Genomic DNA, 26,090 nt, shown 5'->3' with positions numbered 1-26,090 from the left:
TCATGTACACATGGGGTCTTTAGTGTATACAAGTGTAGTCTGACGTCAACCCTTAAAATGTATAGAATGCTGAGAATGACTACAGATTCCCTAAAGGGAAATGTGTACGCCATGTACCACTGGTATAAATTAAAGATGAAATTCACATTACATAGGGTGATCTGCCTCGACAATGACACTTTAAGCAAATATACAGGGTTCGGTAATTAGCTTCTGCTCTGTTGCCTTAATAACAAACTCTGTTTAAGGTGAAATGCGCTGTATAAAGTTTTTGATTACTATTTGTTGGCTTCTTCTGACATTCATTACCTGTATGCCGCAGTGGAGCTCCCTGCACTCTTAAAAATCTTTAATCCCCCACTACTGACAATGACATCTTTTTCATAGTATTCTGTTCCAGCCCACTTGCTGAAAAATAATCATTCCTTTTGTATGGCAGTTTATTAAAGCTTATATTAATGACAGTGTGATTATTAATATTGGCTCCAACAGAAATTATTATTGCTACTAAATTCCAGTTATAAATATATGATTAAAAAGCTAAAATAACCTCTAAGAGAAACCGATCAATATCAGCTTACGCAACCTGTAAATATTTGTATAGATCTAGCTGGGAGTGCAAGACAGTGTAATTGGCCTCACTTACTGGTTGGGCCAGATTGTTTCCCCTCACCCATCCCTCAACACGGCACCACCCAATCCAGACATCTGCTTACTGGTGTGGGTGGAGCTTGTTGTTGGTGCTCTCCAAGCATGTTGAACTATATGGCGATGTTGTGCTGATAGTAGCTCAAAAAGATGGCTGGCTACATGTGTATTGGAGGAAGCACATGCTAGCCTTCTCCCCCTTGGCTTGGTGGCATTGTGTGATGAGGGATACTTAGTTATCTGGTGAGTGGAATTGGAACTTACTAACAGTGGGAGAAAATTGTGTTTAATTTTTGTGTAAAATTTAATTTTTTTTTAAAAGGTATCCTGACTCTGGTTAATAGTCAGAGTGAAAGAATTGTCTTTCCTGAGGGGGTACCCATTACTAGTACAGGAATCTAGAGAGACCTCTAAAATTAACATTTTCTCTCACTGCATGTATTTCTCACTCTCTCTCAAATTAATTCAAATGGACTGTAAAGAACACCTGTTGAATGAATAGCATCTGTTGTCAAAGCAAGTAACAGAATTATTAATATTAAAAGTGATAAATATGTAAAGAGGGAAAAGAAAAATAATTTAAAAATATAGAATAAAGCTTTGAATATAGACTTAATGTAAACACACAAACACACTGTAATACATATGACAAACACACATACAATTAAATAAATATTGTATTAGTTTAAGATACAGGTTGATTGTTTTCACTGAGTGTGGCAGTTAAAAATATATTGTGCTATTTAACACATTCAGCTATTTCTCTTAAACACACATGAAAGATATTTGTATTTCTTATACTCTCTTGAAAAGATGTAATTTTTTTTATGAGTTTAAGAAATCTTGTCTTTAACATAAAAATTCCCCAAACGCCCTCCCCAGGAGGTCTTTTTCCTTCTTTTACTTCTAATACTGCATAGTATCTTAGCTGATTCAGGACTGAACTCTTCTGGGTGGAGATTTCAGATGTAGTTCCTGGAATCTGCTGGAGCCATCCTCCCAGTTTGGGTGTCACAGCCCCTAGTGCTCTGATTAACCCTGGAAGCCCTTGGTATATCTCAAGTTTTCATGTTCCTTTCATGTTCCTTTCATGTTCCTTGTTCCTTATTTTGCTATCACATGGGATCACCACATCTATCACTACAGCCCTCTTCTACTGTTTATCCACTGCTACTGTGTCTGGTTGTTTAGCCATTATCATCTTGTCTGTCTGTATCTGGAAGTTCCGCAGGATCTTAGCATGGTCATTTTTTACCACCTTTGGGGATGTATCCCTCTTTGACCTTGGAATGTCCAGCCTGTACTGGACACAGATATTTCTATATACTATGCCTGTCACTTGCTTATGGCATTCCATATACGCTTTGCCTGCTAGCATCTTGCATCCCACTGTTATGTGCTGGATCAGGGGATTATTTGCATAGCATGCGTCTGGGCTCCTGCGTGGTGTAGTAGATCCCAGCCTCTATTGATCTTGTATTCAAAGCTTGTTCCTGTGCTGCCATGATTAGTGCCTCTGTGCTGTCTTTCAACCCAGCTTCAGCCATTGGTATGATTTCTCCTTTACAGCCACTTCCACTATTTGTACTGTGCAGGAGTTTATCCTCCCTGATGGTCCCTCATTTACATTCTTCTCAGGTTTTTGCTGTCTGAGGTACTCACTAAGCACTTCATCACTTGGGGCCATCATCCTGATGAACTCCTGGCTCTTGGCTGTTTCATCCTCAATAGTGGCTCTGATGCTCACTAGTCCTTGTCCCCCTCCTTCTGCTTAGTGTACAGTCTCAGAGTGCTGAATTTGGGATTAAACCCTCCATGCATTGTGAGGATTTTCCTTGTCTTGATGTCAGTGGCTTCTGTCTCCTCCTTAGGTCAGCTAATTATGCCAGTGGGGTATCTGATGACTGGTAGAGCATAGGTGTTGATCTTGTTCCTCCAATTCAGCTGACTTCTCATGACCTGCCTCACTCTTTGTAATCATTTGGCTGTAGCTGCTTTCCATGTGGCTGGTTCATGATTCCCATTTGCCTGTGGAATTCCAAGGTATTTGCAGCTGTCCTCAACATCTGTTGTTACCTTCTGGTTGTATGATCCCCTTTGTTCTAGCTAGTTTCCCTTTCCTCGTGGCCATCTGACCACACTTATCCGGTATGAAGGATATTCTGATGTCGTTGCTATATATCCTGGTGAGGTGGATTAGTGAGTTGATGTCTCGTTCAATTCTAGGATACAAGCTTGATGTCATCCATGTAGAGGAGGTGGCTGATGATTGCTCCATTCTGTAGCAGGTACACGTTGCCACTCTGTGGTGATTTCACTGAGGGGGTTCAGGCCTATGCAGAACAGCAGCAGGGACAGGGCATCTCCTTGGTAAATCCCGCACTCGATGGTGACTCATGCTATTGGCTTGAAGTTGGCCTCCAGGGTCATCTTCAACAGCCCCACTGAGTTCCTGATGAAGGCTCTTGGAGTCCTGTTGATGTTATATAGTCTCAAGCATTCCAGAATACATGTGTGGGGCATTGAAACATACAGTATACCTTCTTGTACTCAATCCAGGCAGTGAACAGGTTGGTAAATCTGGTCTTACAGTCTCAAGTGTCTGTTATCCACCAATAGCTGGTGCTTGGCTCCTCTGATGTTCTTGCTAATGCCTTTCTGGGCCCCACACATGTATTGAGCCTACATTAGCCACAATGATGCCAGGTTATCGGCAAGTAGCTTGATGGAACTGTCCCTTTCTGTTGTTGATTTACAAAAAAAAAAAAAAAAAGATTCAACTATTTAATCACAAAATTTGTTGTGATTAATTGATTTTTACTTTTAATGGCTGAATCTTTTAATAATGGATATTTAAATGTAAAATAAAATAATTATTGTAAGATTAACACAACTGAATTAAATTTATATTCAAATAATTCTGTTTAATTGTATCTTTTATACTTTGAACACAGATTTTCAAAGTCAAAGTCAAATTTATTTATATAGTACTTTTACAATAGCTGTTGTCACAAAGCAGCTTAACAAATGCTCAAGTCCAAGGCCCCAGTGAGTAAGCCAAGGGCAACAGTGGCAAGGAAAAACTCTTTTGAGCATGAGAAACAAACCTTGAAAGGAACCAAGACTCAAGGGGGGGGGCATCCTCCTTTGGCCCATTGTCTCTTGTCTCTTGCTGTTTTCTTAATTCAGGTGTGTTAGATAGACGATGCTTAAAGTGTTGCACCGTTTAGCCTGAACCCTTTCTAAGTGAAGTGAACTATGACTGTTCTTTGTAGATTGAGGGCCATGCAGAGCAAGTGTTCAAATGGAAGTAGCCCCACAGCTGCAACCATGTTAGGATCCCTGCCAGAGCGTTTCATGGTCTTGTTGAAGGTGTCAGATGCACTAATTAATACCCCCCCCCCACACACACAAATAAATAAATAAATAAATAAATAAATAAATAAATAAATAAATAAATAAATATTATATTCCTTGGTAACTGAAATGTGGTCCATTGAAAGTAAACTGGAATTTTGTTTTCTGTGACCTGGCTTTTTTCATATCAAATCATAATTTTCTTTATTGACATTAATATCTAATGTCCAGTTGTCACATTATTGTTGTAGTATGTGTAACCTTTGTTGCAGATCTTGTGCTGTAGGAGCTAGCAGTACCAAATTATCTGTAAATGAAAGGAATTTTATTTCTTTTTCATTTAATTCTAATCTTACATTTGTTGATTGCTCAAGGGTTGTGGCCAATTTATTGATGTAAATATTGAAGAGTGTGCGGGATAGGTAACAACCATGGTTAACTCTGTGTCCCTGTGCAGAAAAAAAAAATCAGTTCTTCTGTTCTCAGTTATAATTGCACATTTATTGTCAATGAAATCATAACCTTTTCCTCATATATCACTTTGAATTGCCTGGAAGAATAGTGTATTATGCTTAACTTGATCAGTTTTGTTTTAGGTCTGTAAAAGAAGCGAATATTAGAATTTTGCATTGTTGCTGGACATGCTTTTGTATGAGTGCATGCTAGGTTTAAATATGATCTGTTGTTCAGTGTTTTGCTAAGTATCTGATCTTTTTGATAGTTTCATTGATAGTTTGATGTTTAATTATAAAGTTTATTAATAGTCTAGTATTCATGATGCTACAGAAAATCTTGTCTAGATTGCTTTTTACACAAATATCCCTGTAGATACTTGTCTCCAATCAATCAGTTTTTATATGTCAGGGTAGTGAGGCCTCTGTTCCAACTCACCAGGAGAATTCCACCTGGTAGTATTAAGTTAAATAACTTTAGAATGGCCAGTTGTATTTTGAGGTCGCTATATTTTACCATTTATTTAGTGTTTCTGGGGATTTTTGAGCTTTCCTTGAATTCTTTAACATTAACAGGGTAGTCTAGAGGACACTGGTTATCTTTGATTTTGATGCTAATTTCTAGATTTTTCTATGAGTTTGGTCTGATCTGAATTCAAAGAATAATATAGTGCATTTTTATAAAGATCTTCAAAAGATGTTTTCTGGATTTTTCCATTTTTATTTGGGGTAGTTTTGAAGTTGTTGTAACGTGTTTTTCCATACATTTAAAAGAGAATTTTTATTAATTGCGTTTCCATTATGTTTAATATATTTTCTATATACTGATTTTTATCTAATTAATTTTTATTTTGTTTCAGTACTTGGAGTTATTATAATTGTCTGTGTTATTTGGATTTCTATGTTTTCTGTTGAACAGTTTTCATAATACTTTCTTGGATGTTAAACATTCATTGTCAAACCATTTTTCCATTTGTTTTGGTGGGATATTTGGGGGGATTTTTGTCTTCAATTTTCTCTCTCTCTCTCTCTCTCTCTCTCTCTCTCTCTGATAACATTCACATAGTATCATCCAGGAAGTGATAGTGTATATGTTTCTTCTTGTCTACTGATCCCCTCTGTTTTCTGGCAAGGTAGTGTTAGTAGTAATGTGAGCAAAATGCTTTCATATCCGGTCATATCAATATTTTGTTCGGAATTACATTGGATCGCATTGCTTTTTCTGTTTCTCAGACAAATGCATTGTGTTTTGGAGGCCTGGGGGTTGGGGAGCAAGGGGAAAAAACAACAAAGAAGCTTAAGAAGTTATTGCTATGATTTGTTTTGTATGTTTGGTGGAACCCTTTTATCCATATGTGTGAATATTGGATTACCCCAGCTATTACCCCAGCTATCTCTTCCTGTACTCATATCAGCTTTGTGCTCTATAAACAAGAGTCAGATCAATAACTCATATCTGCATAAAGCTTTCACTGGTGTGAATGCTCTGTCCAGCAGGCTTTTCTCAATACCCTTTTTCTCAACATCAGTATTAAGGTCATTTTTATATTCCGCCAAGGTTTTCCTGTTGGGATCACAAAAAATCAATTCAGAATAAAGAAATGAAATTCATACTAAAATATTACACAGACAACACAAAGATAATTAAAACTTTTTATTCAGGATTCATTGTTATTGTGCCCAGAGGTAAGCACATCGGTTATGAGATTCAGAAATTAATTTGAGTTCGAAGGAATCAATACCATGGGGTTCTAAGGAATCAATGCCCTGGAGTTCAAAGGAGTCAGTGCCCTGAAGTTTTAAGGAGTCAATGCCATGAAGTTCTAAAGAGTCAGTGCCATGGAGTTCTAAGGAGTCAGTGACATGACTTTGAGGAAGAGCAAATTGACTGTGGTCTTACATACCATAATGCTTCATCATTAGGCCAAGACCAACTCTTGGAACCACTGCAGAGGAAGGCTAATATCCGAACCCCTTCCAATAGTGGGGCCGGGAGCTCACACTGAACCAAGCAGCTCCAAGACATCTCCAGGACATCTCCAGGGCATCTCCAGGGCATCTCACATCTCTTATCTTAGGCCTGCTGTCACTTCTGCCAAATCTGTGCTTCAGACAACTTAATCCTCTAATAGGACAAAGTGTTCAAGGCTCTCTGCTGTTAAACAAGCGCAAACATCCAGAAAACATGGCCCAACACATGATACTTTCTTTTACCAAACATTGTGTTACGAAAGGCATTATTTAAGAACACAGACAACTTAGTCTAGCCATTGCATTAATTAGATCTTTTAAAAAATATCTTATAAAAGTGTTCTCCACAAAAAAAATTATGGTAACAGTGGTCGTTTTTATGGTTGTCAATAAAACAGGTTTTTAATCACCTGTGTGATATTCCTGTGTTGTGTCTTACAAGAGAGCATGATCTGACACTTGATTAAGGTCAGAAAAATAATGGTTTAGAAATGCACCTCAGAGAACATCCCTTCTTATTAAACAAATGATAAGGACTGTCCTTTCAGTTTTGGCTAAACTGTGCACATATGGGAATGGGATCAATACAGAGATGATTAGCACAATGTACACAGATGTAACCTTTCTCTAAACAGTTCAGGAAGCAAGGATACCATATACTCTGAGTTTTTTCATGATCTCGCTGGTGAAGTATATCAGTACTTCTGATCTTTGACTGGATTTTAATCCAGCTCCTTCACTTTTACAGTTTTGAGCCCATGAGCTCAAAAATATGAAGTACATGTATGGAAACTCTTAAAATACAAATTAGCATTTCACTCATATTAACAGAATTCAGCTGCTGAATATTCCATCACACTCTGCCTTTAGCAACTCTTTTGTATGCTCATGCTCATGCTGTTAATGAAAATTACATTTTCATGGCCTTTTGGGCTCAAAAGGTGGCCTTTTGGGCTCAAACAAAGCTCCACAAACCAAAAGTGTTTGGCAATAGGTGTGTGAGAGAAGGCCAAGAATGAGTCGATGCCATGAGACGAGCAGAGAGTCATATGTTAGCCGAGGGAGGGGAGTTTAATGGGAGCGATTTATGAGCAGACTGTGTGAGAGGCTGTGTGGTTTAGCAGGCTGACCCGTGGGCTCACTGTGTTTGTTTGAGCATTATCAGCCCGATAAATTACCCAGACTGCAGTGTGCTTTACAAACTGCCCTGCTCCATCATACTTAGAGGTTCCGTTCTCATCTGCAGTGCCCTCTCCCCTGTGCCCACAAGCATCCTTTCCTCATAATCTCTCTTTCACCCATTCACATTCTCTCCCTTTCTCTCCCTGCCCTCATCCTTATTTTCCCAGTTGTTCCCAAAGGAATAATGTGTTCTGCTGCCCTTTTTGGGTTCAGAAAAACACGCTCATCTGTTTCGATTGAGGTTCTCTGTCTACATCTCTCTGCAGCAACATGAACAGGCAGGGTCCCCACGTCCACAGTGCCTACCGCAGACAGCTACATTCTGTCTCAGCCACACACAATAGTCAACCCCTTCCCAGCACCAGGGCCCAGCACTACATGGCAGAAGCCTGTGAAACTAGCACACAAACACAAGTTCACTCACTGGACACTGGAATTGTCGTGTGACTTTCATTAACAAAAGCAGGTCCCCAGCTGCCTGGGGACCCAGAGCAAGTGAAATCTGGGTCCTCTTTGTCCCCCTTTTTCCTCTGGCAAAGGATGGTTATTCTGCTAGAGGAGCAGATAGCAGAGCGGCTGGGAGCTGGGGTAGAGAGGGGCTGGATTTTCACCTACTGCTTCATCTTTTCATGGAAGCAGCATGAAGCAACTCAGGAATTCCTACAATAATGAGTTTTGTATGAGTCCATTTGAACTGCAAGCTCAAGGTCAACCTATTAAGTTTCCTAGCCAATCTAAAATATCAGTCATGCACGACACTGAAAAAGCTTGTGGGCAATATTCCTCATACTCAAAACAAAGCAACATGATCTTATATTCGAAAACTTTTCATCACAGACATTAGTTTAATTTTCAAATCAGTTTATATAAAGTGAAAGTTGGCAGGAGAAACGTGTGAAAACATGGCAACATGCTTACTGATACCATCGGCAGACAGAGTCAGCTGGTCCTCTTTATAGGCTTTGTACAACACTGAGTACACAGAAGCTCTCACTACTATCCACTACTCTTAGACATCACCTTTAGATTTCACAGATGCAAAAGCTGGATCTTCTGATCAACACAGACTCTTCAGAGTCAATAACAGCATCTTTACTACTAAGAGAGAGACTCTGTGTGTGTGTGTGTGTGTGTGTGTGTGTGTGTGTGTGTGTGTGTGTGTGTGTGTGTGTGTGTGTGTGTGAGCACGTATATTAGGGTGTGTGTGTTTGTGTGTGTGTTCTGTTCTGGAGCTGTTTGTTACTGATATCTAATGTGTGATTTCGCCATATGGGAATTTTTTGCACACTGCCAGCATTTAAAGTTAGGATTTTGCACCACTTCTCTCTCCCTGAGTTAGCTTTAATCAAATATATAATCATCTAAAGTTACCTTGCAAATGTCAATTCAATAAACAGACAGCTGTTATCTTAGATAACAGCAGCGCATTATGTCAAAGAGCACTGACCAACCAGTTTGACGGAACAATCGAAGTGACAGTTTTACTTTTCTCCTAGACCAGTCTGCAGACGTTTAATAAGAACCTTAAAATGAACCAAGATCCATATGCTTGATTTGGGATAAACAGGAGGGGGAAAAGTAATAAACAATAATAATTCCAAAGTGCAAATTAAATACAGCACCTGTTCTTTCCAGTTCAGCATCATATTCCATCAAATCAGGTTTAAAAGAGGACAGGCCCACATCCCTGCAGCTCCATCCCCACAGCAGGAAGGCATTCCCACCAGGTGGCAGCTCCTGCCTCTCAACTGCGGAAGTGTACAGAGGAAATAGCAGTGTATCAAACAGAGCAGTCCTGCTACTTCCCCGGATGTAGATGTTTTATGAGAGGCTAAATATAGTACCACAATCTCACAGAGGCCATCTCATTTAGATTTTCTTTTATAGTCCTCTTCATATAGATCTTCTCATACAGACCAGCCTGTATAGTCCTTGTCGTATAGACCTTCTCATATAGACTTTCTTGTATAGTCCTTCTCATATAAATCTTCTCATACAGACCAGCCTGTATAGTTCTTTTCATACAGCCTTTCTCATATAGGTCCATATATTTTTTGGGGGGGTTCTTCTCCAGTACCCACAGTTGTCATTAATCACGTATGCGCATTTGCTACTCTTAAAGACCAATGAAGCGCCAGGTTAACATAAGCACCTTGGTGAATTAGGTCATATTTTAGAAGACCAGACCATTACAAACATTATTTTTATGCCACCTGAAGAATCCAAAAGCAAGGTAATTAACTCTTTTATAGCTAATGGGATGCACACCTCAGGCAGACCATTTTGGGCTTGCTCCCCCAGACTGAAGCCAGCCCTAAAGACGCCTTTCTGTAGAGAATTCCATTACATTGACAGTGTAATTTAGTACAACACTGGGCTTAATCTTTGTCAGGGCACAATGGCCCACAAATTGCTCAATATACATTTAACATGGAAACAGAGACATGACCATGCTCCCTGGAACCCGAAGCCATCAGTAACAGAGGGCTTTAAAAATAGCTGCTGATACTGTCTCGATCTTTCAGCTCTAGCCCAGAGTGCCTAAGCAGAAAGAGAATAAATGAACGTAGTTATCGATGAATAATTGATGACGTGTCTCCCATTTCAGTGAGCAATGCAATCTAATGCTTTCTTCTTGTAAATGGGAGACAGAAACGGATGATTCTTCAAGTACAATGATGTACGGTGATGCATTCGCCAGGCGGGAGCCTTGTATCTCATCTGGGTGCTGAGAGAGTGTCGGATGGCAGGAGCACGGTGCAGGTAAAGATGATGATTCCGAGCATTAAGAGGAGAAGAGAAGACCTGCCGTGAGCCTTAATGGGGTGATGAGTCAGGTGGGAGGCCGAAGTGGGGCGGCAAGTTCAAGAACAGGCACCAAGCAATGCAGGTGTACCATTCACTTGGCCCTTAGCTCCACAGACCTCTGCCTTGCTGGGATCACTGACTGAGTCAGGAACAGCTGGATAGGAGAGGAGAGGAGAGGCACAGGCATGAGCTGTCTTCCACATACAGTGCTCTCTTCCCAATTCCCCCCAGGGACATGGGCTTCCATGCAAAACTGTTGTGTGTGAGGGGACACAAGACAGCACACAGAGAATGCAGGAGTCTGAAAGAATACTGGAACTTTTTTTCCTCCTCTACCCCACTGCTATTGGGTAGCTCTATTCTCTTCCTTTAAGGGATTGTAAGCAAAGGTGGTCAGAAATGGCATGACTCCCCTGGTCTCAGGGTTACTCTAGAAGGCACCTGCTGCCTCAGGGGAAAAGCTCTCTGAGGTGATAGCAGTGGATAGTACATTAATGATATACACTCTCCGTGAGACACGCCTACCAGTGGTGCAGGGACCCATATGACCCTGGGAGGCTCCCATGAGCCCTCACTGCACTCTGAGAAGGTGAGAAGATGGTGGCAGCTGCAGATCCTGTCCACCTGTGAACCCTCTCTACACAGAAGATACATACTGTGACTGTTTAACCTAGATCCAAAGAGTCAGAGCAATGTAGAGTAGAGCAGAGAAGAGTAGAGCAGTGTAAAGTAGACCAGAGTAGAGTAAAGCTGTGTCGAGTAGTGCAGAGTAGAGCAGTGTAGAGTAGTGTAAAGTAACGCTGTGTAGAGTAGTGTAGAGCAGTGAAGTGCAGAGCTGCATATTTTCCAGAATGACTCATCCTCTTCATGACTTAAACTGCAGGGAAAATGCTACATGTATTGTAATGACTGTGGCCCTCTTGGATTTGAGAGTGACATTTCTGTGTTAATCTTCCTTGTTTCACCCTTTCTCCCTGACTCTCTCTCTCCCCCCCCTCTCTCTTTCTTTCTCTTTCCAGCAGCTCATCCAGCATGTCTTCCCCTACATCGCTAATAAGAAGGCCATCCTCAGTCTCAGATCAAGCCCCACTGCACCAGCCAGATGCAGTGGAGACGGAGCCAGCCATAAACCCCATACTTGCCTGCCCCTGACATCACACATGCATTATCACACTTCTGAATGAAATATGCTACCAGTCTCTCTGCAGCCCACACAGTGAGTAAGCATCTGGGTGTGGTTGTGGATAGAAGTGTGTGCATGGTGGTGTCTCACGCTGTTCTATAAATTGGGTGAACAGCTGAATTTCCGCCTCATTACCAACACGATGCAAAGCATTTTTAAAAGGTCTCTCTGCACTGTGACATTTGTCCTCTGAAAGAGCAGGATGTTTTTAAGGACACAGTGGTTTGAGTGCCAGACGTTACTGGAGCACAGCAAACAAATGTGATTAGAGAGCGAGAGAGATACAGGAAGGGGAAGGGCGGTACAGGGAGAATGAGAGGACAGAAGAAAAGAAAGACAGAGAGAAAGAGAGCAAGAGAAAGAGACAGATGAAGAATGTGATACAGAAATAGAGAAAAGCAGCAGCTGTTGGTTCATGAAAAATGTAGGAAGGACAGATGGTTCATAATTGCAGCATTAAAGAGCACTGTAAAGAATTGATGTTAATTATTTTATGTTCCTCGCACACAGAATGCGATCCAAGGCTCTCCTACCTACATACCTTGCTAAAAAATGCCTGACGTTGGCACACAAGCACCAATACAGTAAAGGGCCACAGGCTACTCAAAGAGAGGACAAGGAATCTCTTTTTTTTTCATAGCTTCCACATATGTTGTAATTACCCTCATGCGGTTTTTTTTTTCTGGGTAAATAACCTTGATCTCGTACGCAGTGTCAGTCTGCGTGTTATGTAGTTAAGAAAGAAACGGTGTTCCAAATAGTCTACAGTAAAGCTTTCGATACACTGCACTGCGGGTTTCTCCGTGCTCTTATATGGTCATTTAAAACTATTAAAGGGTTTGTTATTTATCTGATGAGTTTAGTCAAGTACATTTGAAGCCTGGAAAAGACGAAAATGTACAGACATAACAGCTCCGAAAAAGGGTCCGTTCTCTTGACGAGCTTCAGAGTGGATTCGGTTGATTTGATCTGCTTTATTTCAGCTTTATCTCAGCTTCCAAAAGCTGAGAGTCAAAATGAAAGTGCTGACTCGCCGAAGCCTCTATTCTCATTAAAAATGAAACATTACGCTCTGGCTCAGTAGCGCATTTGTGTCCTGCCGTTCAGCTTCCTGGCAACTCTGAACGACTGTCACGAAATAAGTGCGCCATTATGTGCATCAAACCATTTTATCTTTAACTCACGCAAAAGTGTCTCGCTTTTTCAAATATTGAACAGTTTTCTCTATATATTCGACTATTTTTCTTCCTAATGGGGTTCATACATTTACCTGGAAAAAAAAAAGATGAAGAAAAATGCAAATACAATAAGAGAAAGAGTTTCTTTTGATGGCATTTCATTTCATCCATTTCGAATACTCCTGTTTGGGATCCTTAAACTGAAGTGAATTAAATTATTTCTGTAATGCAATGAATTGGCACCCTGACCGGCGTTGTTTCCTGCCTTGCTCCCTGTGCTGGCTTGATAAACTCAGCCCACCGGGACCTTGCATTGGATTAATTGGGTTTAGAAAATGTAGGAAACAATTATATCTCATTGTAATTGTTCTTCAAGAAAACTATCTTCTTCTAGCTGAGACCTGTCTACAAAATGCAAAATTGTTATGGTGCCAGCAGAGCTAGCAGAACTCTCTCTCTCTTTCTCTCTCTCTATCCATCTTGATGCACAAGAGCCGTCTCTCTTCAGCCTGCTGATCTCCCTGAGTTAGCCTCAGGCAAAAGGGCACCAACCCAGGGTGCTATGCTTCTGATTTCAACAGTGGAAAGAGATGGAGAGATGGGGTGGGCCAAGAGAGGGCGGGGTGGCCAAGATGGGGGGGTACATTAGGAGAGCAGCAGAACATGCTGAGCTGGGTGGAAGTGTGTAGTGTAGTGAAGAAGGTATATACAGCAAGGGGCAACATTGCAGTCAGCTGGGCAAGGCACATATGCACAAACAATCAGCATGAATGCAGAGTCTGACTTACCACCAATGCAGATCCACCTCATTACTCCACCACCACTCTCCCCATTTGCATCTTCAGTAGAATAATGGTTAATGATTTATAAACTCCTCATAAATTATGGACTGATTTTCTGAGATACTGCCTTTATTACCATATCCCAAAGCATTATTTCAGGCACAATGTAAACTAGGTCCAAAATGTTGCCTATAATTACCACTGGGACAGAAAGTCTCTCTCTACTTACACATGTAAGAAAAAAAACATGATCCAGTGTATACAGTGAAAAACTCTTTATAGAAGAAAACAGCATCCCATAATAATAAAATATATAAAACACTTGCAAAACAGGGAACCTCAGTAAGCACAACACACCTGGCCGTATTCTGACAGAAGGAGAGCCTTGTGCCAAATAAAGTTTGCACCCCCAATATGCCATGCAATGCATTAACATTACAACACATCATGTTAAACAAGGAATCGAACCATGAACAATTTGTCGTGTTCCAGTTCTTAGTGAGAAGCTCTAAGCTTCCAGGAAAATACCTGCCTAGCTCTGGCAGATTCAGGAGATGGATTAGCTTGCAAAATTTCCCTTTGAAATGAGACACTGCTGGGGCTGACTGCCTTGCTGCACTGTTTGCTTAAAAGTCAAAAAACACCCTGGGCCAAAAACACATGCAGCCCAGAATGCAAAGGTGAACAGGACTTACTGTTCCATTTATTTAAATTCTTTGCTTATTCTGTGCCAAACCAACCCCCACTGAACTGCAAGATTTATACGTTTGTGTACCCCTCCTGTATATGGGTCTGCAGAGAGTCCCTGAGCCCTGGGAAGGGTTACATAGGGTCAGAGAATGTGCCTCTATCTATGACATGTCCTCGTTAGCACTCTGCTAAAGAGGTTCACTGACTCTGCCCATTCCAGGGTCAGGCAGGGCTCTGGGCACTCTCCTTGCCTCAGCTCTGGCCCTGCACTCTCACTACATCCTGCTCAGGCTCCATGTGTATAGGGAGTAGGTCAAGTAGAGCAGCATCGCCCCTCTGGCCTAAACACCCCCACACCCACCCACCCACCCCCGAGCCCTGCGCACCACCCAGCCATCCCCCACTTCATCCAAACAGCTCCATAAGGTCAGGCTTTAATGGGCCAGAGCAAAGTAGCATTAGTATCAGAGTGGAACTCAAACTAAAAGGACAGGAGCACAGGGAAAAGTGCAAGGCCTTCATTATGGCACCCTGCTAAAGCTCTGCTTCCACAGCCTGCAGTGAACGAAACAAAGGCAGCCTCAAATGAAGTTCACAAAATGGCAGCGTGTGAATCGCTAAGCAACTGAAGCGCAGGTAAATGAATTTCCAGAAGCAATCCGTGCCCAGCAGGGCATAGTTTAATATGACACAGAAGTCCTGGTGCCTGGAGGTATCAAACACCCCTGTGCAAACTGACAAAGCCAGAGTGGAGCAAGATCATATTAGCTGTGATGTACTATACTCCAGTACCTATTAACACATGATGTAATTCATCTGGGCGCAATCTCATGGCAATAAACAAGACAAGCAAGGACAAGCAAAACTGCTATATATTTACCAGCAGGGGTGCTGTAATTTCCTACACTATCAAATTACTGCTGAACTGCTAAGTCAATTCAGCTTTACTAATGCTATAATTAAGTAATAGGATCCAATACGAGATGATATGATAAGATTAACTTTATCAGATTTTTTCTGAAATTACACCCGGGCAGTTTTACAAAATACAATCTCAAAGCTAAAACAGCATAATACAAAAATGATTTATTCAATTTAATTTGACTTTATTGTCATTATACCAATACGAGACACTGTAGGGCTATACTACAGTGCAGTTGTATGAACAGATGATAAGACAATAAGACAACAGACTTACAAGAAGACAGTAATTTATTAATGATGCATTAATAATTAGTGCGTTTTCATCAACCCATTGAACTAAATTAGAAACTAGTTTATTGAAATGGACCCAGAACCTCCTCATCTGGAAACAGTACAATAAAATCATCAGCAAATTTAAAATATACAAGAACCAGTTATCAGGTTGTTTTGAGATCAAGTGAACTTAAGTTCTAACTGGATTGATCAGAACACTATAACATTACTTTGTGCGAATTTGCCTACGTTCACATTATAAACAAGTGTTTAATTACGCTTATTTGCTCACATCCGATTTGCTTATCTTGACAATTCACATTAATAATTGCAAGTGGCTTCTGTTTGTCTGTATGTTGGATGCATCTGTCCTCTGAAATGGGACGCACGCGCAGACTGACACGTTTTTGCAAATGTTACCTGTGTCACCGCCAGCAAGAAAATGTCATCTTTGTGACATGACTCTATTACTAATAAAACTACAAAACTGACAAAATTGATGTGCTAGTAGCTCATATATGCATTGCATTTTGCTCTGGAGGATGGCAAACGGTCAGCTATAGCCTAGGTTACCAGGTCCAGCAAGCGAAAAAAAGCCAGACGTCTAACTAGCTGTTTTAGCAGCTGCTAATGCCACCGCCGTAGCTCCCCTCCATTGTTGTTTTGACGACAGTGCTAAGCGAATGGGCGAAAAGCCACATGAAACAGATCTACCCGTTCTCCTTCAAGTCGCATGGCCATGAAAGTAACTCAAATATGTTTTGAAAAGATCGGATTGTGTGTCCACACTGCCCTGGGGGGAAAAAAATCAGATTTGAGTCAGATTTGAGGTACAAAATCGGATTTGATTATTTTCGGGCTGGTAATATGAATGTAGCCTTTCATAGGTGAAATGTTTCACACAGAAAAAAATAAAGCTAAAGAGAGTGGGACACTTAGAGCCGTTCCTACCCCTGAACACTTTAGTATGCAACCTGAGCTACGCAAACCAGAGCATGTCATCGGTTCATGCTGATGTACATCAACAGAGGCGGCCAGGTGTAGTAGCATATGGAATTTAAACGGGGACCACAGCTCCAGAAACCAAGACCCGGTGGAACCAGCACATTAGTCAAATAAACAAGGCATTACTGAAAAAACAACAACAGACTACATCAACTGTGGGCAATAATAATAATACAGTAGGGCTATAATGTTAGATGGGTATTTAACAAATCCATGAAATCCTCCTGCTGTCTTATAATACTCTGGTGAGTATGAAAATGTATCTATGTTGTATCTCAGATGAGCCTGAATTCTTTAAATCAGGACTATTTAGCTTTGTGAAAGTAGAGCTATAGAGAGACTGAAAGGGTATGGTCATGTATCGTGTCCACTAGGTACTCTCTCTGTTGGACTCCAAGTGTGTTACGTACGCTCTGTTCTGTCTCAAGCAGGGTGACACGACCCTGTCCGAGTCTTCAATATCTGAATTTATGAAACCACCTAAATCACTTAAAATTTTACTTAGACTGACAGGAAGGAAAATCTGAAATGCATTTAGGTTATATTTGAGCTCGCAGCAGGTCATGCATGTCACTATGTCAAGCTTGTCACACAGGCACAGCACACATCACACATCACAACTGTACCTAGTCCCACTAGCTCATGACAGAGAATGCATTCTAAATAATTCATGAGGGTCTTCAATGAGGCAACACTGCCCCCACCCCCACCCCCCAACACACACACTTACACACACACAATTTATCTATAACTTCACTTTTTTTCCCTTTTGCACATCTATTGCAACAGTAAAAAAAAAAAAAAAAAAAAAAAAAAAATAGCTAAAGCTACATCCACAGGGCTTAAACTACTGACACGCAATAGCAATAGGCTTAGAACGCGTGTGCATGCATGTCTTTCTGATTCACCACAGCACAGACGACTGCAAGAGCTGGAACGCCCGCGAACAGTGTCAGTTCAGCGGATGTGTTTTCATCAGCCTACATGCAGTGAGGGAATTCTTGGGAATGGCAGAGAGCACGCTTCCTGTTGCTCCGGCTCCGCTTTACATTGCTCTTTGATTCCAACACGGTCCTAGCTAGTCTTGACAGACCGGCTTTATGAGAAAAGCGGTCGGACTAGAGCGCAGGCTGGAGATGGCGGCGCAGGTCACAGAGTTAACTGCCCCTCTCAGAGGCTCTGAGAATAAAGGAGATCGAAATACAAAAAGCGCCTGAGGCTCAGTTGATACCGCTGCACTCTGAGATGTCAGGCCATAGATTCCAGGTTCCAGAGCTAGCGTCCTTGCTCAAGATTTTGTTTTGTTTTATTTTTAAGTAGAACTGTTTAAGTAGAGTGTTTTGTAAAGCTAAAAAAGAACTTAGTGAAAGAGGTAATCTTTTGAGTCAGATAGTTCTTTGTCAACGACACTGAAAAATATAGTATTAAATTTTAATTTGAAGTATACAGCACCTGTATGGAACAAGGTGAACTCTATGAAACACAGTCATTACAATTTCTACATCTAAAACACAAAATACTCCTCAAGAATCTAATTTTAAAAAGTACACTTATATTTGAAAGAAACTTTATTACACAGCTTAGTAGATGATAAAATTACTTTTTACTTTTACATTTATGTAAAAGTAACAGTACATTTATGGCATTTAGCTGCTTTTATCAAAAACGTTTTTTTACAATTTTGACTGAGTATAACTTGAGAAACTGCAGGTTAACGGTCTTGCTCAGGGGCCCAACAGTGGCAACTTGGCAGTGGTGGGGCTTGAATTAGCAACCATCCAATTACAAATCAAGTACCTTAACCACTGAGCTACCATGCACTTAGTAGATTGACTCCATCATTTCATTTATTAAAAGATGAAGGGGAGGACTTTTACAAAGAAATAGTTCGGCTAGGTGTGTTGCATTCTCTTGGCTTCCGAACAATTTATTACTTGCATCATCATTATAGTACTGTATTTTTGGACAGTCCCCTTTCACAGAAACATATTTTAATTATGCTCTGTCTTACAAGATGTAAAATTTTCTGCCTGACGTTGAAGAGGGAGCTGAGATCAATCTCAGAAGACACTTTCAAAGGTGCAAAAGACCACAAATTATGATTTTTGTACCAAAACAGATGGAATATGATATAATTTAACATAAATACTAGGTCTATATAGAGCCCTGCAGTGAACAGTCTGCACCTACATGCTCAACTTGACGATAAAAACATCCTTATGTTTGTGGGATGACCTAGACAATGTGGTGCATGTACTTTAATGCTAGAATGTACACTAATGGCTCCAGAATGATGCAGACAGAAGGTAATTATGAATATTCCATAGTTATTGATAGTTAGCACACTGTCCCTGTTCAGATAAAACATAGGAGCCCCACTGAATGTACATCACATAGTTTTGCATTAATCAATGACTTCTAGCTAGCAAGTGTCTCTCTCAACAGTGAATAACATTTCCCCCTAAAGTTTACTTTGAAAAAGCCAAAAGGTCTGTAAGTGGATCAATAAATAAATCTCTAGTGGACATTTCTGCTGTCTGACTAATGGGAGCAGCACTCTAGGCTAATAGCACAAAACATGTTCAGTGCAGCCCTGTGGTATGCAGTTCAGAGTAATTTCAAGAAAACACCTCAGACCATCGATATCACTGACTTCTGCTAGACTCTTGACTATACTGGGATGACAGCAAAAAAAGTAACCGACATGTTATTTTGAAATGGCATTAGATGATCATCAAGACCTGGCATGAGAGAGCCAGGATCTTTTCTTTATTTTCATGATCAGAACAAGGAAGTTTAAACTGATCCATTCAACAAGCCACACAACTACTGTTTTTAGTCTAATTCGTTAATAAAGTAAATATCTTTATTTTTATTATTTTGGCTTTTTACCGAAAGACATTAAAAGTGCACATATTGCAATAATGATATAGTAATGTCACTTTCATAAACATTTGCTTATTAGGAGATAATATGTCCCATGGCCACGTCTAATATAGCCTTATGTGCTGTTCATGCTGGTTACACCCCTAGGTGTCACAGCAGCATTGCCTCATTCTCTCTCTCATTTCCCATCTTCTCTAGGTGATGCTTTCACATCTGTTCATCAGTTTTTCAGTTGTAATCTGCTTCTTGTTTACTCTTGAACACTCTTCTAGCACATGGCCTCAATGGATGCAAGAAGGCTGACTGCAACAAGTGAGTGGTATGTGCTTGGAGTGTGTGTGTGTGTGTGTGTGTGAAAGAGAGAGAGAGAGAGAGCGAGAGAGAGAGAGAGAGAGAGAGAGAGAGAGTGTGTGTGTGTGTGGGTGTACACACACACCCCCTTCTTAGGCCAGATTCATGAATGTTACAGTGCCTTCCCGGCTCTTATCATGAGCTAAAAAGCAGTGGCTTTAAGAGAAAGCTGCAGGGCAATTCATATGTGAAGATGTTCAAACAAGGCAAGCAAAGAGCAGGTGGACACTGACCCAAGATCTTTTTTTTTTCCAGCCCTTAAATCTTATCTTGCAAATTCTGAAAGGCCCGGCCTACATTTTTATTTTGATGATAAAATATATGCATAATCCATAAAGTTTTATATTGAGAGCCCATCTTTGCATACTCATGATGCCGTTTGCATGGATGAATAAAACACTGTTCAAGACATTTGTCCACCAAAGGGTCATCAGAGTTCCACGTCACCTCATTTTGGAGTTGGCTGCAGCTCAGAAAAGGCAAAACCGCCTTGCAGCACAGGAGATCTGAGAAGCTGTTTGGGCGGTGTACCAAAACATCCAGCCCACAGGGCAAAGAACTTAGCATCTCTGCAGCTAACCCACATACAATACTGCTCTGCTTTTAAGCACTGCAGCATTACCAAGTTCTGTGCCCTGTATTATCATTCCACAAGAGTGAGTGCATCTAAGAGCTGGGTCTACCCGGCCCAGAGGGCCAGCAGGCATCCAAAGGCCGGGCTGTGTTTGCAGTCACAAATGTTTCCCCCATAGCAGTGGGGTTGATAAACACATTTGTGCCAGGGTTGAGCTGCATTTTGTGTTATATTACAGCGGGCAAGCACAAGCTTCCAGCAGGTTTCCTTGTGTTCATACTTGGCCAGAAGCACATGTTTAACCTTTCGTTTTGTGTTATGGCTGTCAGTGGGGCTCATTTACCTCTTCAGCAGGTGCGAGCCCCAGAGATCAGGAACGGATAGCTGCTGTTCTGCAAGCATGGAGGAGGTGTGCCGGGCTGAGATGTCGTTCACTGAGGAGACACGGAGCGGGGCCAGGCTGAGATGTTGTTTACTGAGGAGACGCTACAGGGCTACAGATGAGCCCCAGAGGCCATAACACCCACCTCGCCACAATTGTATTCACCAAACTGCCACTATATTAATTACAGGCTGCTGTCCTTCCTTTCCCGCAAGTTTGTGTTTTGTGAGTGTATGTGTGTTCACGTGTGTGTCTACTGACCATTCTTTTTTCTTGCTTTCCTGGGCCACATTATAACACTATGAAACCAGAGGCAGGCAAGGTTGAGATAATGTATATCATCAATGGTACTCATTGATCATTGAATCACTGTCTAACATGAGCTCATAATTACATTTTACCTAATGATGTTCTGGGCTCAATGGCCTTGGCTTCTAGGTAACTGTCACGTCGACTGAACTCCAAGCACACTATAACACCCAACATGCTGTTTGTCACAAGGCCAAGGACTCATCCCATCATACACATTCATTCAGATCCTTATCACCGGAATATTGACAGCACCTGTGTTCTACTTCCCTCTTGTATATAAACCTGTTTAGACCTCACCAGCATTGCAAAGTATTGCCACTAGTTTCGACTGTGCATACCGAGCATTATTTCCTTGATTGCTTTCCCGTGTTTCGATTGTGTTTTTTGCTCTACAGACTACTGATTTTTGCCTACCCCTTTTGTATAGTTTGCCTGGTTTGTTATTGCTCTTTGGTTTTTGGACTTGGACTGTTTACCTATATGATTTGGATTACCCCTGTCTTGGCTTTCCTGGTTTCGACCCTGGCTTGTTCACCCATCATGAAGTTGGAACAAAATAAATCTATCTCTCTACATCCGCGAGCGTCTGGCCTTACTTGTCCTGTCACAGTAACAAGAAGATTTCTAGGTAACCTGGCACAAGCAAGTCCTAGCTATGAAATCAATTGTCCCATTTGTGTATTTTTTCAAATACAAGCCAGGCATTTCTATGTTTAAATATAAGTCTGCCATTTCCTGTAAGCGTTTCATATTAACAATGTTTTCACAATTAACATCCCTTATAACTTTATCAGTACTCCTCCATAAATGCTTTTATAATTGCTTTTATAATTCATCATGAGGTTAATATAAAATCTGACCTGCTAGTCTCACCCAGAGGAGAATAGACTCCCCTCAGCATTCTCTTGAATCAATCCCAATCTGTGTCCAATCAGTATTTGGATCTCTTAAATTCCAGGATGTCTTTGTTAGGATCTGTTGCAGTTTTTCCAAATCAGTTGCAAATGCTAGGATTTGTCAAGACAACAAACAGCCAAATTTATAACAAGGTTAGACATAAGAATAGAGATGTGGTTACATTTTATAATATTTCTGCATTATCTTATTATAATTATCTTAATACATAATTTTTATAAATTAGATCTTCAAAGTATAAATTACCTAATAAAGTGACCACTGATTGCACTGGCAAATTGAATATTTCCTTTTTCAGACTACATAGAGAAACATCAGGTTCCAACACCCAAGTACAATGGGTGAAGCACTCTCACAATAATATTAGCTATATTAAACTTCCATCTGTGATCGCCAAATGCCACAGAAATATGGCTTTAATATATCATCACATTAAAATTTCATGCAGTTTATTTTACATTCATGAGACACTGAATCTGACCATATAGTCATTAAACTAAAATGATAATAACAGCATGTTGTGGTTATTATGCATATGTTGTGGGATATTTATAGGTTCACTCAATACAATCAATATAGTCCTTCATTATTCGTGACAGGTACAGAGGAAGTGTGAAAATGTTAAGGTTAAAACAATAAATCGTGTTCAGGAAAGGTGTTAGGATACAAGGAAACAGACAATTCATCACACCAGCACTTTGTCTAATGCCACTGACATGTGAAGAGAGTGTCTACCAAGTAGATTTCACACACACATGCCAGGGCAAAGCAAACAGAACCTCTCCTATGACAGGGATATAAATGTGGTGCCCATTCTTCACCTGCATGATGGATGGGCAGAAGAGAGGTAGAGCACCACACATCCTTAGCAAGCATGGAAAAGATAATAGCCACAATGATTTATAACCTCCTCATCTGCATTATCTGGTTTTCTGCAGGCTTGAGCTGAGCTATATGTTAACAAATCTCCTTATCGGTGGGATACAGTGTAGTAAAATGGGAAGAGAGAGAGGCAGAGAGAGAAGGAGGAAAACAAAAAACAAACAGATAGGGAGAGAAAGAAACAGTAAAATAGAATGTGGTGAGAATCCATATGTCATGTTGTTACATCACATACTGTTGTGAACTGCATATATATATATATGTGTGTGTGTGTGTGTGTGTGTGTGTGTGGGTGTGTGTGTGTGTACATATATGTATGTTTGTGTCTCTGTGTGCATGTCTCTGTCACTGTCACACTTTATTTCCTCTTTCAGTCCCTGGTATTTCCCCAACATTTCATATTCTTTCATTGTTTCTATCACTTGTGATTGTCACGTATATCACCACTGCTGTTCGGCATCTTATCCTAGACACAACGTCTGTTTGGTTTGCCATTGTTTGCTGGTTCGTCTGGACCTGGAGGTAGCTACAGAATCTTAGCTTCATTGTTTTCCACTATTCTCTGTGACTCCTCCCATTTGGACTTGGGGTTGTCCAGCTCATATATCTTGCATGTGTTCTTGTCTTTCAATGTATACTTTCCCTGCTGGCATCTTGCATCTCCCTCCTCCTAGACGCTGGATTGTGTTCAAGGGCTCCTTGGCACAGTGTGCATCTTTGATCTTGTTTGGTTTGAAACTCCTGCTTTGATTGACATAGTGCTTACTGCTTGTTCCTGTGCTGCCAGCATTAGTACCACTGTGATGTCCTTCAGTCTCACCTTTTTCCAGCCACCTTCTGTAGTAGGACTGTCTTAGCTACCCCTTCTTTCTGTCAGTGGTACCTTCCATGGAAGGGCTTATAGTGCTGTGCACCTCCTCTGCTTCCATGATGACCATGACTCAATTTTGTTTTAGATACGCTCTCTTTAGCTCATTCTAGGTATCTATTGCTTTGTGTCTCATCCTGGACAGTGGATTTTACATTTTGTAGTCCCTTCAAGGAACTGTCCGTGGATTATCTCAATCAGATTGGGGCAAGGGATCATTCAGGATATGATATAAAACTATATCTGAGGCATTGAGTATTCCAAGGACCACAGTAGCCCCAGGAAATGATGTAAGAATGGAAAAAGTTTGGCACAACCTTGAACCTTCCTAGGGTTAGCTGTATGACTAAATTGGGCATCCAGATGAGAAGGGCCTTGGTCAGGTAGATAAAAAAAGAGCCCTACAGACATAAAAAAAAAAAAGAGCTGTGCAGAGATAAAAGAACCTAAAGAAATTTGGATGGACAACCATCTCTGCAGCACTCCATAAATCAGGCAATTATTGCACAGTGGCAACATGGAGGCCATTGTTGATTTAAAAAAAGGCATATGACCACCTGCTTGGAGTTAAACTGTGTGTAAAAGACTGATGAGCAGAAAACGGAACTCTTTGGGCAGAACCACACAATATCTGGTGGTAGACAGTTACTGGACATCATCTGGCAAATTCTTATGACTGGCTTTATTCCTATTGTGAAATATAGTGGTGGCAGCATCATGCTATGTGGGTGCTTCTCAATAGCAGGGACAGTGGTAAGTAGTCACAATTGAGGAACGAATGAATGCAGCCAAATACTGGAACATCATTGAAGAAAATCTCCAGAGCACATGGCAACAGTTCACTTGTCATCACGAAAATGACCTGAAGCATGCATCCTTGAGTGGCCCAGCCAAAACCCAGATTTACACCCCATCAAATATCTGTGGAGAGACCTGAAGGTGGCAGTTCACAGACGCTTGAAATCCAACCTGATAGAGCGGATCTGCCATGGAGAATGGGATAAACTGCTAAAATCCAGGTGTGCAAAGCTTGTAGAGACGTGTTCAAGGAGACCTACAACTATAATTGCTGGCAAAGAGGCTTCCACAGAGTATTGATAAAAGGATCTGAATACTTTTGTGAAAAGGAGATTTCAGCGTTAGATTTTTAATTAATTTTCAAATCTAAAAATGTTTAACTTCATTATTATGGGTGATTGATTGTAGATTGATGAGTAAAAATGACAATTATATCCATTCAAAATCAAATCCACAACACAGTAAAGTGTGCAAAAAGTAACACTGAATAGTGTTTGAATAGTGTTTGAATACTGCTCTACAGCTTCAAACCTACAGGCTTTCAGAAACAGACAAACATACAGACAACCCAGGTCTTATCAGCACTGTGTATGTGATTTCGCAGTGTGGACTTGCATGACTATGGACCACCTCAAAGAACCTTCTGTTAATTATTACAGATTTCATTGCAAACATTCTCACTCTTTCAAATGTCCCATGCTGAGTATGAACTCCTGCGCTTCACTATCACAAACTTACAGTCTGACATACCTACACTGACATGTGAGCCTTGACACACCTTTACCTTCCTGAGTGACAGTCTACGTCACTGTCTTCTGTTTCTGGGGATGACGGTCTCTGTCACAGCAGGACAATCCAAGCATTCGGTACTGCACCCTGAATTGTGAGCCTACAAGATCAAAGCTCGCATACACACACAGACAAAAACCAAAAGCTTGTCATTTCATTCCCTTTCTACTTCCAACCTTCTTCAGATGCGTAAATCCAGACAGGTGCCATTTGCAGGAAGTGAGGCAATCCCTTTCAGGTTCGATGCAGTCCCATGCATGAGCAGGAAAGTGAGCTCATGACTAGAAAAGCCCAACAACTTACATAAAGAGCACTGGTGCTCTCCAGACTCCTTTGAAGCGGGTTTAAGCGACATCGGCTGAAATGCGCGGCAGCGTGGAGAGTGAGAGCCGCAGCTTACTTATCCGGCTGCCTGAGAAGAAGAAAGAGAGAGTGGGGGTTGGGATGGGCAATGCAGTCTGATTGGATGGGCCGAGGCATTCGGAGCAGACCCAGACCTTGGTTACACGCCCAGGAGGGAGCCTGCCAAGTGCGGGGGAGGGCTTCAAATCAAGCAAAAGAACATGAACAGTCACTGATGCTGTGCCTCAGAATCGTCTTTTATCTGCCTGTTGCAGGCCTTGGCTCCCTACCGGGTGCGGAGTTATCTTGTTGACATATCCAGCAGACCTTGACAAGGGTGGCACTGGAAAACATTATACATTACTGAGGCTTCTATATTGCCATGCACAAGAGGCACTTCTTTCTCCTCCTTCCCTTACTCTTTTGCCTTCTCTCTCTCTTCTTGACATTATCATTCTCTTTCACACAGTCTAACAAGCGTGATGGAGGGGGCAGCAGTGCTGTCGAGCAGGTAGGATTCAAGTTAACAGCCTTAGAA

The 26,090-nt window shown here is 41.1% G+C and overlaps 1 long non-coding RNA gene across 1 annotated transcript in view; it reads right to left on the bottom strand.

Annotated features, from left to right (window-relative positions):
- The window catches only part of LOC113571131, a 66,420-nt gene extending 40,793 nt beyond the window's left edge, over positions 1-25,627 (bottom strand). Inside the window, exons 1-4 of the long non-coding RNA XR_004776792.1 lie at positions 25,514-25,627; positions 25,206-25,310; positions 20,608-20,698; positions 9,233-9,358 (exon numbers count right to left, since the gene is read on the bottom strand). This is a non-coding gene — a long non-coding RNA (uncharacterized LOC113571131). The remainder of the gene's footprint in view (positions 1-9,232; positions 9,359-20,607; positions 20,699-25,205; positions 25,311-25,513) is intronic.
- Positions 25,628-26,090: the final 463 nt, after the last annotated feature.

The sequence above is a fragment of the Electrophorus electricus genome, chromosome 13, assembly GCF_013358815.1.
Source record: "Electrophorus electricus isolate fEleEle1 chromosome 13, fEleEle1.pri, whole genome shotgun sequence".
In the NCBI taxonomy this organism is placed as follows: Eukaryota; Metazoa; Chordata; class Actinopteri; order Gymnotiformes; family Gymnotidae; genus Electrophorus; species Electrophorus electricus.
The sequence above is the reverse complement of the archived record's forward strand: the minus strand, read 5'-3'. Positions and strand labels throughout refer to the sequence as shown.